At 37.5% G+C, this 12,325-nt stretch overlaps 1 protein-coding gene across 1 annotated transcript in view; it reads left to right on the top strand.

Annotated features, from left to right (window-relative positions):
* Window positions 1-12,325, top strand: part of LOC107725509 (plexin-B2-like) — an 85,346-nt gene that overhangs the window by 46,791 nt on the left and 26,230 nt on the right. The window contains exon 2 of the mRNA XM_016534784.1: window positions 8,594-8,674. The gene's annotated coding sequence lies outside the window, so the exon portion shown is untranslated. The remainder of the gene's footprint in view (window positions 1-8,593; window positions 8,675-12,325) is intronic.

Below are 12,325 nucleotides of genomic sequence, written 5' to 3'. Positions count from 1 at the left end.
AAAGTAGTTTCGCTTTCACAACGAAAAACACAGCGGCCTAGCGTGAGCGGAATCTGCGGCTTAGCGTGAGCTGAGGCCGGGCTAGAGTGAACAGAGGCGGCGGGGTTGAGAACGGCACAGCCGGCGGATTCGACGAAGGGGCGGTCGGCGGGCTTACAGCAACCACATGTGACGACCCTGGGCTAGACTCTGCTTCTTCCACGGTGAAAGCCGATCCGGCGATCCACAGCGCGAAGTTGATGTATTCCCTCAGCGACCAGCACGGATCAGCTCTAGGCATGACAAAGCGGATATCGTCCTCTTTTGGAAGGCCAAACACAACGAAACACACAGCGTTATGACCCCTTTAAGTGAAAGCAAACAGCTGAGAAAGAAAACACATGTGAGACAGTATATTGGATCTGGGCAGCTCTTAAAGTGACAGCAGTCTAATATTCCTGCTGTCTGTCATTCATGTTAATCAAACAACAGAAGAGAGAAATTTTCTCACTGCTCTTGACTAAATCACTTTTGTAACTTGAGAAGAAATATATATTTAATTTACACAGTGAAGAATATGCAGTGTTTATACATTTGATTACTTTATACAATGTATGCAACATTTCTTATTTATTGGCTCTACTATTTTTTTTTGTCCTATTGCTTGTAATTAGTTTCTTATTCTTTTTTAATTGCTGACTATTTACTTGTCTTCAGTGAGCTTGAGTTTTATTATTATTATTATTTAGGCTAGTATTAGTTTTTATATATATATCATTATCGTGAAATAAAATGAATCACTCAATGATATAAGATTTTGGTCATATCGCGACACCTAGCGACAGATATGACTCAGTTGCTGTATTTCAAGTCTTCTGATGCAATATGATTACAAATAGTTTTGTTTAGTGTTCCACAGAAGAAAGATAGTCATACAGATTTGCAATAAAGTGAGGGCGAATGAGTAATGAAAGAATTTTCTCTACAACACGTTTTTAATACAGCCCTTTTGTGCCAGGGAAAGGTGCCAGTTGACATTTTCTCTCTTTTAAATTTCTTTTCTTTTCTTTTTTTAACAAGTGCGGTGAGGAGAACATGTGTTTAACAGATAGTATGCGGTGTGCGTTGCTTGACAGCAGAGCAGGGATGGTGGTTAGCGTGTGCTATGAGCCATGGTTGGGTGTCACCGCTTAAACAAAAGAGAAGACTCCTCACCTAGTCAACCCGTGTGAAGCGCTGTCAGCTGCCATTTCACGAGAAATGGATACTGAAATGGTTTTTTGCTGCCCTATAATTCCTTTTACACACACGCGCGTACACTCTTACTAACTCCTCTCTCGCTCAATTTTCAGTTTGTCTCTCTCATATGAAATTAAATAGCATTCTCTGCTGTGAAGCATTTCCATGTGTACCATCAAGCATTTTATTTTCAGAATTGCTTTCTGAATGCCCTCCAAAAATGCACACACGCTCACACTTCCTTATCCTCATCTTCACACAAGCGATATTGAAAAGTATTTGACTGTGTCGGTTACTCTCTCCGCACCGGTCCCAGGTCTAAGGCTCGTTGTCCTCTCGTGTTAAACCTTGTCGTCTCGCTCAGGCGCTAGAGTCACAAGGTTCTGGGTTGTTGTTGCCATGGGAGCAGGTTCCTGAGCGATGCTGCCAGCTCTTTCCAGCCTCGAGCTTTGCAGTGGGTGTGTGAGAAAGCGGGTATCATTGGAGCCTGGCCCAGTCTCTCTCTCTCTCTTCTCTTTTTTTTTTCCTCCATCTCTCGCTCTTTTAGTCTCAGATGGCATGTCTTGATATGAGTCTTTAATGCCCCAGTTCCCATATGCCACCAGTTTACTTTGCCATTTTGCCATGGGAGTTGTGCCCTCACATATTCGCATACAGAAACCACTCTCCATGGATCAACAGTGCTTATTATTGATGTTTGTGTCGGGGGGTTGCTTAGTCAGTAGAATGTTGTTTTATGGTGCGTTTGTTTCTGAGAATAAACGCCAGACCATTCCTTCCAGTAAAAGTCTCTTGCTGGTATGCCATACACTGCAAAAAAAAAAAATTGAATATATAAAAGCTATTTCTAAATATGTAGTATTTAAAAATATTTTATATTATACTTTATGTAATATTTTATTACATTTTTTGTTTTTTTTTGAAAACTGACTACACTACCATTCAAAAGTATGGCTCACCAAGGCTGCATTTATTTGATCAAAAATACAGTAAACAGTAATATTTTGAAATATTGAAATTTAAAATAACTGTTTTAATATGTTAAAATGTAATTCATTCCTGTAATGGAAAAGCTGAATTTTCAGTATCATTCTAATATGCTGATTTCATGGTTAAGAAACATTTCTTATTATTATCATTAATGTTGAAAACAGTTCTGCTGCTTAATAGTTTTGTGTAAAAATTTTATTTTTTATTTTTTTTTTGGATGAATTAGAAGTTCAAAAGAACAGCATTTATTTGAAACGGAAATCTTTTGGTGACACTTTAGTATAGGGACCAATTCTCACTATTAACTAGTTGCTTATTATCATGCCGATTATTATCATATTGGCTGTTTATTAATACTTATAAAGCACATATTCTGCATGACCATATTGTACATCCCTAATCCCACCCAATACCTAAACTTCACAACTACCTTACGAACTATTAATAAGCAGCAAAGTAGGAGTTTATTGAGGCAAAAGTCGTAGTTAATGGTTTGTTAATAGCGAGAATTGAATCTAAAAGGGATAGTTCACCCAAAAATGAAAATTACCCCATGATTTACTCACCTTCAAGTCATCCTAGGTGTATATTAGGGCTGCACGATAAATCGCATGCGATATTTAACGCGCATCTTGTCAGTAAAGCCATTCTGTAATCAGCGGTAAATCTCCATCACCTGCGGGCTTTCACATGGAGCAGCATTAACTACACAGAGCCGTTGTTCACCGACAAGCTGCGCAAAACATGCACAAAATATGATCGAGGTGATGGAGATTTACCGCTGATTAAAAAATGGCTTTACTGACAAGATGCGCGTTAAATATCGCATGCGATTTATCGTGCAGCCCTAGTGTATATGACATTCTTCTTTCAGACAAATACAGTTCTGGTGCACCGCTAGTGTAAATTTGTTATAGTTTTGCGTAAGCTGCAACAGTTCCGTTCCGTGTAACAGAAACACTCGGTTTAGCGGAACCTTTACAATTAATTAACCGTGACATTTTAAAGCGCGGTTAATCGCGAAACCGGTTAATCGCTGCATCCCTACGTGGAAGCGCAGAGGAGAGAACAAAACAAAACAAAATACCTGTCACGAATTAGTAGTACAAAACATGGAATTGTAAAGAAAAATGTCGGAGGATTTCAATATAAGCCAAGAGGACACTGGTTTTCCTTTGCTGTAAACAAAACTTGTTTCTCGTGAGACTAGCATATTCTCACCGGAGTTTACGCTACGCCAACGTCATCCGCTGGACACCACTCTCTCGTGAACGCCAGTTAGCGGAAGTTAGACATTAAGGTTTATAAAGTTGTAAATATAGATATTTTTCTTACACAAACGCATTGCTTCGCTTCGGGAGGCCTTTATTAACCCCTCGGAGCCGTGTGGACTTCTTTTATAATGGATTGGTTCAATTTTTTGGACTTCAAATTTTGGGCTACCATCCACTCCCATTATAAAGCTTAGAAGAGCAAGGATGTTTTGTTAATATAACTCCAATTGTATTCGTCTGAAAGAAGAAAGTCATATACATCTAGGATGGCTTGAGGGTAAGTAAATCATGGGGTAATTTTCATTTTTGGGTGAACTAACCCTTTAAAATAAAGTGTGACCAATCTTTTTTTTAAACATTCTAAATGTCACTTTTGATCTTTGATTTTGATTTTAATGCATCTTTGCTGAATAAATGTATTAATTTATTTAAAAAAAAAAAGCCTTAATAATGTTTAATACAAATTTATCTTGTTTTAAGAGTGTATAGGATGTTGTACTTACTGGAAAACAAGACCAAAAGTGCAAAATGATACATCGCTAGCCGTCGGCTGTTACATGCTCAGTCGTGTCCTCACAGGTCAACAGGGTCTGTGAATGTGTGTGCTGCTCACTGTTATCACGTTCTCACACACACCCACCTGTAAAAACATGGTCTCTGAACCATGCGGTAGCTTCATGAAGTCTTGCTGCAGTTAAGATCGCATTTGTCACTGTGTGTGTGTGTGTGTGTGTGGCTTAGGGTTTCAGTGCCTGGGAGCCATAAGCCCCAGAGATGGAGTGGCTAGTTGAGACAGGAAACATGGAGCTCTGTGATTGTATGTGAGGCTGGTTTTTGGTTCATGGACCTCTGCATTCCTACACGGTCAGATGTGAGAGAGACTGAGATTGTGTTTTGGTATTAGGCCTAATTGGATCTTACATGATGCTTACCTATTTGTCACCGAACATGCCAGTGCCTTTGTTCAGTCTGACCCATTCTGTGAATTTCCACAGAAGAAAATGTGATTCTAGGCTGTAAAATTGGTCTCTACACCCTCCCCTTACACCTGCTGGTCTTGACCCAGGAGCTATTATTGATAATGTTCTCACGCTGTAGTTTTCGAAACAACTCAATTCAAAACCAAACTAGATTGCCTCTATTATAATCAAGCGGCACTGGAATAGCTCAATGTGATGCACGTTCAGTTAATGGACACGCTCTCCTATTTTTCTCCAGCCACTTTATTTTCCATGTTGATCTAAAATGTATGCATGAATTGATTAATTTATTTTTTTATTTAGTCTTTATTATATTTAACATATTTGAATGAATTTTAAATATTGAAATATATTATTTAGTAAATGTAAATACACATACACAAAATAAATGTTAAATAATTAATTTTCTAATATTTATTCATTTAATTATTATATAAATATCTATCTGTCTGTCTGATACATATAAAAAATAACATATTGCATATAAAATAACATTAAATTGTTTTACTATATTTTTGACTTTTGAACAGTAGTGTAGTCGGTATTTAAATCATATGTAAGAGAAATAAAAGCCACCTCAGAAAGATCTGAGGTATACTCTGAAAGGTCAGAGTTCACTCACAATAGGTCAAAGTCCTGTTTGGAAGAATCTCTGGAATGCCCTGAATGTGAGGGTCTGAAGCTCAAGCACACTTGAGTTTCGTCTTTGGCAATATTGCGTTAATTGTTGATGGTGTCAGTTGTAACATTACCTCCTGCTGTCCTGCCCTTTTTGTCCTCACTTACACACACTGTGAAATCTCTGTCAAATCATTGTGGCTGTGTGTGTGTGAGATCACAGATGGTGGTGGCTCCATCAGTGCTTCCAGAGTCGACCTTAAATCTGTGTTGTGTGTTTTTATGCATATGTGTGTTTATAAAGAGCGTTTGGTGGCCTACAATTGTTTGCAAGACTACGTCTGTGTGCGTGTGTGTTCTTGATCATAAAGGTCATCTTGTGGTTCAGTGGTTGATTCCAGACAGTGTGTTTTGCCTCTTTGTATGTGTGCATGGCTTCTTCATTACTTCCAGCCGTAAACTTTCCCAGCCGAGTCTCCGAGCCCATCCTGGCTGAAGATCTTTCCCAACATCACATCATGCTCACCCTCATTCAGCACAATTCACCCTCCTCCTCCCTCTGGATCTGATTGGATTGATGCTTGGATGAGGGAATGCCAGCAAAGGATCTGCATTTTTAACTTCCGACCCTGATGTTTCTTTCATCTGTCGATCAGCGCCGCGCGGTTGCATTGTGTGTGTGTGTGTGTGTGTGTGTGTGTGTGTTTAATGAGTGGTAACTGCAGGTTTTGAAGTTTTTGCCAGTTTTTTGGTGGGTTTTTCACTGTTGTGTTGTGCGCCAGGAGCGGACCGACTCTAGCTGCGGGACAGATTACTGAAACAGCTCTCCGCTTCCCTCTGGAAAATATTTTTAGGAACGCTCGAGTTCTGGCACGTCACGCCACCCGAGTTTTGAACAAAATTCTGAATGTTTTGGACAACTTGCACCTAAAAGCTCTGATTATGGACAGCCTTTGTTCCTCACAGAGGCTTTTTTTCTGGCTCGCTGGCTCCTAAATGCCTCAACGCTGAGTTTATGGAAAGCCCCTTTTTTGACTTTGTGCAGTTTGTTGATAAAAGTTTTTGTGTGTGTTTTGTCTGCATGCATGGTTCAGATCATGCAGATTGGCTGGAGAAAAAAAGAATGACTTGCCTTTTGGCCATGAACCTGTACGTGCATGTATGTGGGTGTGTGATTGAGGAAAGCGACAGAAAGGTATCAGAATTCAGAAACACGACTACACACATCTGCTTCTCATTGCTCAGTCCACAAAGGAACCAAAAATTATGGTGACTGGCAACATACACGCACTGAACACACTGAATGAGAACATACATTGGGGCAGCAGTGAAATGGAGCATGACGTTTCAAGCCCACCTCTCTGCCCACACCCAGATCCCTTTGACCCCTGACACCGAGCCTCTGAAATCATCAAACAGCCCAGGGCAACCTCGGCATATGTGAAAGACATCAGAATGAATAGACACACACGCATTCTGATGGGATGATGTTGGCAGACACAGATTATATTCAGAACAGCAAAATGAAATGAGAATAGAAATGAGTGGATGTTCTAGTACAATTAAAGAATATAAATATTAAAGGGATAGTTCACACAAAAATGAAAATTCTGTCATCATTTACTCACTCACATGAGTGAAACACACGCACACACACAAAAATGGCTGGTAGCCATTGACTTCCATAGCATTTTTTACATACTATGGAAGTCAGTGGCTATACCGTCAACTCTTTGGTTACCAAAATTCTTTAAAATACTTTATTTTCTGTTCAACGGAAGAAAGAAACTCAGGTTTGGAACTTGAGGGTGAGTAAATGATGACATAATTTTCATTTTAGGGTGTTTGGGTGAACTTAACTGTTAAAATGATTTATTATTGAATATAGATATATAGTGATGGGTAGATTACTTACAAATTGTAGGCCATTACTGATTACATGCTGAAAATTGTAGTTAGTAACGTAATCTAGGTAGCTAATTTTAGGTAATTTATTCTGACTACTTTTTAGATTCCTTTTTTTTTTTTTTTAACCTAACTTGTTTTAAACCTACCATTGCCATTTTCCCCAAATTCAGAAGCCTGGATTGGAAAATTATTTACATGACATTTACATGGCCATTCTATATTGTGAATGTAGTCAAAGCTAAATGGTATGACACACATAGGATTTTTGGAAACTAAACATTATTATTTTTCTTTAAAGAGAAAAAAGCAGAATTAGGGAGAATCAATAAATTATGAATAATTTACTGCCATTTAATGAATAATATGCAATCCATAAAAAGTGTCTGAAATCTGATTATGAGCATTTTAAAATGTATTATGTATAAATATATAATTGCTATTATTATTATTATCTCTTTTCTCTTGTAAGTTTTTTTTTTTCCATTACTGCAAAAACAAAAAATAATAATTAAATTTCACAAAAAAGTATATTTCCACAATGGCATAGTAATTTTTTCCCCAAGATGATATAATAGTAACTGCGTGGCACTCACATGTTGTCTGCTGTTTCATAAAAAAAAGAATATTAGACATTATACAGTACTTAGTTTACTAGTATTTGATTCAGATCATTGTCACAGATTCAGAGGAGTTGGTGTATGCGACCTCATCTTATTAACACAATGATCGCTCTGAGAGAAGAGAGACAGGTGTGTGAGTCCGCATACACGGATAAATGCTCCTCCGCTGATGCATGGAGGGAGCCGAGCGCGAGTGTGTAAGTGTGTTTAAGACTCTCGAGGGACTCTTCATCTGTGACGTTAGCACTAATGAAACATGTCTGGCGTTTACCCTCATCATGTTTTTCATCTGTAAACCACATTCTCTCTAGGTTAAGTCAGGCTGTTCTGCTCTTGCTGTAGATTACTGTAATTTTCGTAACAGCCGCACACCAATATTTTCCTCACAGATGGCTTGACCACAAAGAGTCTGGTACCAAATTGAGTCCGATAATTCTTCTTTTAGTATCGACTTGGTTCCAGGACTTTTGACATCCCCAATTCTACCTCATATCGGTTATACTGTGAGCTTTATTAGACTCGCATTGGCAAAGCCTGTCTCTGTTGTTCTTTTCTGTTTACAACAGCCACTGTTAGAAAAAATAGGCCATGTCCAATCAAAGTTCCTCGTGCATGTGATTCAACCCACATATACACACATTCACAGGTATTCGAAGTAACGTAGACAAGCCGTCATCATTCCTCCTGTATTGCTCACTCATTGACAGCACACTCAGTACTTCAGTTTATTATCAGTATTCAGCAGTTTAAAGTCTATTGTGGTCCAAATTATGCCTTTTTAATTCTCTCATTGGTTTCATTGCAAATTTAGCATTTAAATCATTGAATCGGGTTACAGAATAGGCTAAGCCGAGGCATAATTGACTTTAGCCTCGTCTGAGTGCCTGGCACAGAATTGGGAATGTGCTCATTGGCTTTTTTTGTGTGTGCTTCTCCGTCCATTTCATTGTAATAATGCCCTTTGTTCTTTCTTTTTGTCTTGTAGTGTTTCTGCAGCAGCACTCAAGAGGATCAGAGGAAATAAAAGAGGCGGAGGAGGGCAGAGAGAGGGGGAAAGTCAAAGTAAGTGGCGAATAAGGAGATGTAGGACTGTGTTTGGCAGTAAGGAGTGGGGATCTACATTTTGCTTCTAATTTCTGTCTTAGCTTTACTGTTTTGTGCTTTTAAAAGGGATAAATACCAAGATGCAACTTTTCAGAAAGGGTTTTGGCATGCTGACAGCGTGATGCACTTTAGCGTGCTGTTAGACTGTCAGCGGCGTAAACTCTCACAGTGAAGTTTAAAGCATCACTGCTGCGTCCATCCAATAAGCGCTTTAACACATTCATCACCTTCAGGAATGAATTTCAAGACAGGTTTTTTGGACCTAAAACCGCCAGCTGTGAGAAATGTGAGGACTGTGACTGTTTTGTGCAGTAAAGTATTATAGTATGTTTATTTAAAAATTTGCATATACATCCAGATGGTTGTCTCATCTCGTGCCTTTAGAACTGTGTTTTTATGATGTTTTGTCAGGTTAAAAAGGAGGCATAATATATAGGTACCATAATGGTTTATGGCCACTATACGTTTTGTAGACATTTATCCATATCGGTTGATGTTGGATATATGTTGTCCAATTTTAGATATTATGCATGCTAATTTTAATACTAATCTTTTTTTATATTTTGGTTAAATGTAAAATTTTGCAAATATCTAAATTAATATTCATCTTTTATATAATCCCCCCCCCCATGCATATATATATACATGCATATAATATATATGCATGTATATATATATGCATATATATATACATGCATATAATATATATGCATGTATATATATATGCATATATATATATACAAAAAAAATTTATGTATGCATGTATGTATATATATTTTTTTATAAATAGTATTTTTTTCCTTTTCATTCCTATCACAGACCCCAAACTGAACGGTAGTGTAGATAGACAGAATAATACAGAATTTTGATACTATTTATCAGTTATTATTGTTAACTTCTCATCATTTGCTCTGTTTTTGAAACAATGCATCCTATGCACATACTGTACAAATAAACGTGTCTGACCTCATCATGGTTTAATTATATAGGGCTTGTCAAGTAATTGTTCAGAAATCTCACAACCAAGTTGATTATGAAAATGTAGATTTCCACATTCCTCTTGAGGTGTAGTGGAAAAAAGGGAGTAATTTAATAGAATAAATTGCTTTTCCTTTCTCTACTTAACAATCTGAGAATCAAACTAAGTAGTAGAGAAGGCGCCTGAGAGCGGTAATTTCTCACGAGATTGTCTTGAAGGTTTCGCTAGCCACTCCCTGATCTCCTGCTCTTGACTCATGTCTGCTATTGGCTGCCTCGGTCTCTGCTGTCCTTCAATAAAGGATTGGATCCATGCTTTTTATACAAAGAGGTCAATGAAACATGAAACCAGTCCCTCCAACCACAAAAAAAACGCAGGCGCTTTCAATACTCTAAACACACTCTGTCTTTCCACCCTCACTTTATTGCTAATTTCTCACGAGATTGTCTTGATGCTGCCCCTAGCCACTCCCTGATCTCCTGCTCTTGACTCATGTCTGCTATTGGCTGCCTCGGTCTCTGCTGTCCTTCAATAAAGGATTGGATCCATGCTTTTTATACAAAGAAGGTCAATGAAACATGAAACCAGTCCCTCCAACCACAAAAAAAACGCAGGCACTTTCAATACTCTAAACACACTCTGTCTTTCCACCCTCACTTTATTGCATTTATATTGAAGCCTGAGGCAGTCTGCTTTTTTTCATGAGGTGGCGAGGAAATTCTGATTGGGGAGTAATTTAATAGAATAAATTGCTTTTCCTTTCTCTACTTAACAATCTGAGAATCAAACTAAGTAGTAGAGAAGGCGCCTGAGAGCGGTAATTTCTCACGAGATTGTCTTGAAGGTTTCGCTAGCCACTCCCTGATCTCCTGCTCTTGACTCATGTCTGCTATTGGCTGCCTCGGTCTCTGCTGTCCTTCAATAAAGGATTGGATCCATGCTTTTTATACAAAGAGGTCAATGAAACATGAAACCAGTCCCTCCAACCACAAAAAAAACGCAGGCGCTTTCAATACTCTAAACACACTCTGTCTTTCCACCCTCACTTTATTGCATTTATATTGAAGCCTGAGGCAGTCTGCTTTTTTCATGAGGTGGCGAGGAAATTCTGATTGCGAAGCAGATTACGAGCTGCTCTTGATTTTGCTGTGAGATCCCGGCACCTAGTTTTTCTTTTTGCCGGTTATTAAGCAGGAACGGTGGACACTGAGCTCCTATTACAGAAAGAAAGTATTAGCTTCACATACATAAAGAGAGAGCGAGACCTTGGTAAATGCTGCTCTGCTATCGCAAACCATTTTTCATAAAGCCTCAATGCGGATTTTGCCTCAGTCGCTGACAATGATTAATAGCTCCTGTCAGTCACGTCACTATGATAATAAGTGTTTGTACGCGTTTGTTTCTCAATAGGTGATTACACCCAGGAAGTGTGCGATATTGTGTGTAAATTCTGTCTTTTGCACTGCTGGAAAGTTCTAGTAATGCATGTTCACCAGCTAAACTTTCACCTTTACAGAGAGATAAACTCATCGTTTCAGGCCGTTTCCTGAGCCGTAAAATTGTTTTGTACTGTCAGTGGTATTGATGTGACTGGAATGAATCAAAAGTAGGTGAATCAGAAGTTTTTTAGTAGTAGCTGAAAAAGATATTTATGTTTGTGTAATGTTCTGAAAGAAGTCACCAAGGCTGCATTTATTTGATCAAAAATACAGTAAAAACAGTAATATTGTAAAATTTTACTACAATTTAAATCTATTTGAATATATTTTAAAATGCCATGGCAGGAATGCATTTATTCCTGTGATGGCAAAACTGAATTTTCAGCAGCCATTAGTGAAATATTACTTCAGTGTCACATGATCCTTCAGAAACCATTGTAATATGCTGATTGGCTGCTGTAGAAACTAGTGCTGTCAAACGATTAATCACGATTAATCACATCCAAAATAAAAGCTTTTGTTTACATAATATATGAGTGTGTACGGTGTATATTTATTATGTATATATAAATACAAACACATGCATGTATATATTAAAAAAATATGTTATGTTTATATATTAAATATATTTATATATAATATAAAATGGGGCTGAACGATTTTGGAAAATAATCTAATTGCGATTTTTTTTTTACCAATATTACGATTGCGATTTAATATGCAATTTTTTTTTAAGCTCTTTATCTTCTGTATTATTCAACAAAGACAAGCAGTAAATCATTGTAGGGGTGGGAATCTTTAGGCACCTCACGATTCGATTCCGATTCTGGGAGTCGCAGTCAGATTCCAAAACTATATATTTTTTTCTTATTGATTAGTCTTATTAATAAAACTTTTTTTAATTTAATTCCATATGTAATTATAAGTACTTTTTAAAAATAAATAACACATTAAAAATTTTAATTAAAATAATTGCATGTTAATAATTTTAAATAAACTAATATAAAACAGGGCTTAGATTAAGCCAGGATTAGGCCTTAGTTTAATTAGGACATCTAAGTATCTTAAACGTGCCTTAGAAAAAAAACATTACTGGTGTGTATCTTGAGACAAAACAATGGCACTGATATATTTTAAGACATGTCAGTGCAAGTTGCTCTCAGTTAAGACAGCTCAAACATTTATTTTAGTCTGG

The sequence above is a fragment of the Sinocyclocheilus rhinocerous genome, unplaced genomic scaffold, assembly GCF_001515625.1.
Source record: "Sinocyclocheilus rhinocerous isolate Xijiao unplaced genomic scaffold, SAMN03320098_v1.1 scaffold153, whole genome shotgun sequence".
Taxonomy (NCBI): Eukaryota; Metazoa; Chordata; class Actinopteri; order Cypriniformes; family Cyprinidae; genus Sinocyclocheilus; species Sinocyclocheilus rhinocerous.
Note: the sequence above shows the minus strand (reverse complement) of the source record. Positions and strands in the feature narration are given on the sequence as shown.